Source organism: Triticum aestivum, chromosome 2A (genome assembly GCF_018294505.1).
Source record: "Triticum aestivum cultivar Chinese Spring chromosome 2A, IWGSC CS RefSeq v2.1, whole genome shotgun sequence".
Taxonomy (NCBI): domain Eukaryota; kingdom Viridiplantae; phylum Streptophyta; class Magnoliopsida; order Poales; family Poaceae; genus Triticum; species Triticum aestivum.
Window position 1 is genome coordinate 58,292,047 of NC_057797.1, and position 3,424 is coordinate 58,295,470.

At 47.9% G+C, this 3,424-nt stretch overlaps 1 pseudogene across 1 annotated transcript in view; it reads left to right on the top strand.

Annotated features, from left to right (window-relative positions):
- The first annotated feature begins 1,507 nt into the window (after positions 1–1,507).
- Positions 1,508–3,424, top strand: part of LOC123187440 (nuclear pore complex protein NUP214-like) — an 18,074-nt pseudogene continuing 16,157 nt past the window's right edge. The window contains exons 1-3 of the transcript XR_006494007.1: positions 1,508–1,935; positions 2,028–2,245; positions 2,634–2,793. The product of XR_006494007.1 is annotated as a nuclear pore complex protein NUP214-like (transcript). The remainder of the gene's footprint in view (positions 1,936–2,027; positions 2,246–2,633; positions 2,794–3,424) is intronic.

The following is a 3,424-nucleotide window of genomic DNA, read 5'->3' on the forward strand; positions in this document are numbered from 1 at the left end:
CCGAAGGCGAGCCGGAGGTTCCCTCGCGCCAGAGGCGCCGTGCCACACGACGACGTACAACGCGCCGCACGAACCAGCACGCCGCACGACCAACACACACTTTGACCTATGCCCCCCATTCAAGATGTTTATGAAAATTAAACGAGCCGAAAGTTGACATTAAAAAGTTGCTTTTTTTTCTTTACTTGAAAGGTGACATTTGATAGTGTTGGTAGTCCCCACCCGTAACTACCCCATAAATCTCCATTACCCGGAAATATAATAGGAACAAAAAGGGAAACGGGAAAGGGAAAAAGGGAACCAACCGCGCGAACCGGTATTTTTTTTGTGTTTTCGTGAGGAAAGGGAAAACAAAAAATTCAGATAGTTCGAGGGTCAAACTGCAAAACGCACCAAACCACAAATCGGAAAGGGAAAACCGGGAACCAACCGCGCAACTGGTTTTCCCTTGCGGGAGCGCTCACGCGCGGAGCGCTCACGAACCGCTCGTTACGAGCGCGGAGGACTGGGCCGGCCCAGCAACAATCTACAAGGGCGCGAAAAAAGCAAAAAAAACACCCTAAATTCGTTCTCAGCAAGTATCGAACTCTCGACGTTAGAACAGCAAACAAGAATGCTAACCACCTGAGCTTCTTTGCACTGCTGACCAAATACAGGCAAAGGACTTTAAGTACACTACTGTAGCGCTTTGATTTTTAATTTTTTTCGAAACATTTGGGAAAAAGTTCATAAATTACAGAACAATTCATTTGTTTTGAAACAAATTAATCGATTTTGAAAAAACGTTCACGATTTTGAGAAAAAAATCTATCAATTTTGAAATAGGTTCATCGTTTGAAAAAATAGTTCACGAATCTGGAGAAAAAGTTCACAGATTTGAAAAACGTTCATCAAAATTCAAAAAAGGTTCATCGATTTTGAAAAAAGTTCATCAATTTTTTAAAAAAGTTCATCAACATTGAAAAAAGTTCATCGAAATTCGAAAATAGTTCATCCAATTTGAAAAATAGTTCATCGAATTTTTAAAAAGTTCATAAATTTTTTAAAAAAGTTTATGAATTTTAGAAAAAGTTCATCGATTTGAACAAAACGTTCATGTACTTGCGAACCAATTCATCGGACCAAGACAAAGAAAAAAAGAGAACGAAAAAATGGGAGGAGAACGAATAATAGATGGAAATATTAAAAGGTAACTAGATCCCTCCCGGCGGCCCCGTGGTTACACTGGTGTTCTTTGACGGTAGAGGTACTTGGCTCGAATCCTAGCAGCGCCTATTTTTTTGGTGTTTTTTTTTTACTGGTGTTCTTTTTTTTTTGTTAGATGGACCGGCCCAGCCTGACGCGGGGGTGTGCGCCCGTTTGCGCCCATGCCTGTAACGGCGCAACGGGCGCCGTTTAGGGAATGCCCGAGAGCAAGGGCCCAAAAAACCACAGCTCTGCCGTAGCCCAAGACCGAAGCCGTCAAAAAGGTCCATTGTTTTGTGGCCCACGGTCACTCCAGGTTACCACCACCACATTCGCCGCCGGGAACCCTCCGCTCCCCGCCGTCCCCGTCCCTCTGCTGACTGCTCAGCTTACAAACCACGCTAACCTCTTCCTAAATCTTCGGGTAACTCCAAATTTCGAAAGCCCCCGTCGCTGCTGCCTCGCCGCGGCGCAAAATCAACCGCCCCCCCTCCCAACTTCCTCCCCAGAACCCTAGCCCCCGGCCGCCACCGCCGGCCATGGCGGCGCCTCGGGAGCTGGACCTCTCCGACGAGGTCGAGGGCGAGATGGACGGCACCACCGACTTCGTCTTCCGCCTCGTCGGCGACCCCATCCCCGTCCTACCCCCCGCCTCCGCCCCGCTCCCCCTCTTCGACCTCCAGTCCCCTCCCGCGCGCCCGCTCGCCGTCTCCGACCGCCACGCCGCGGTCTTCCTCGCTCACCCCAACGGTAAGCTTGCCCCGAATCGCCATCCGCCAAGCGCCCGCCTCTGCATTCCTGTCAGACCTCACCGCCTAGGGTTTCCCGCTCTCTGCTTCCAGGGTTTATCGCCGCGAGGACGAAGGCGTTGATCGAGGCCAGCAAGGAGGCCAGGGAGAAGGGCAAGGCGAGCACCCGCTGCGCGCAGGACTGCTGCGTCACCGACGTGCCCCTCCCCGGCGTCACTCTCCTAGCGCTCTCCCGCGATCAGTCCGTGCTAGCTGCCTGCACGGGCACTGAGATCCAGTTATTCTCGGCTACTTCCTTGCTCACCGATAAGGTTGGACCATCTTTTCCAGTTCCCCACAAAATCGTGTGAACAATGCAATGTCAGTCCAGGGCAGCGTAACAGGACAATACCACAATAGAATATTAGAATGGGATTATCTGTTCTGCTGCAGTGCATTTTTCCACAGCATGTTCCGAGTTAGATATTTGTGTAAGAACAAGCTGGTAGTAATGACCAATGAGCTAATGCCATTGATGGTGTTTACCAGTTTTTTAATGCTTTGGCGATTCCTGGCAATGACCAGGTTTACTGGTTGAGTGCTTGTTGATCCTGGCGCCGGATATGGTCTGGGTTGCTGTATAATAAATCGTAGTTTTACTGTTTTCAACAGTAGCTGCCTTTTCCATGATTACCGTTGTCTAATAGTTTTGCTCTACAGGATATCAAGCCGTCATCATCATGTAGCATGGGACGATCTGGCACTGTCAAAGATTTCAAATGGCTAGATAATGCCTATATTATACTCTCGAATGGTGGATTGCTATCTCATGGGAGTTTGGGGCAAGGCCTGAAGGATATAATGGAAAATGTTGATGCTGGTTTGTCTCTTTTCCTACCTTTTCCTGGGTTAACATTCTTCGACTTATGTAACTTCTACCATATGACCAGAAATCATGCCCTAGGATACCTGTCAGTTGGTTTGTTAGAAAAACAAGTGATTAGCTTTTAATAATCCACTGATTTTGACATATGAGTTGGGGTAGAGTTGGGGTAGCACCAATTGAGGAGAAGCTTGTCCAACATCGTTTGAGATGGTTTGGGCATATTCAGCGCAGGCCTCCAGAAGCTCCAGTGCATAGCGGACGGCTAAAGCGTGCGGAGAATGTCAAGAGAGGGCGGGGTCGACCGATTTTGACATGGGAGGAGTCCGTTAAGAGAGACCTGAAGGATTGGAGTATCGACAAAGAGCTAGCTATGGACAGGGGTGCGTGGAAGCTTGCTATCCATGTGCCAGAGCCATGAGTTGGTTGCGAGATCTTATGGGTTTCACCTCTAGCCTACCCCAACTTGTTTGGGACTAAAGGCTTTGTTGTTGTTGTTGTTGTTGTTGTTGTTGATTTTTACATATGAGTACTTATATCATAGAGCATGTCAATTGTTTGACTGCTACATTATTGAGGATCAATACAACAAGAAATTAATGTAATAGTGCTATAATATGTACCACTC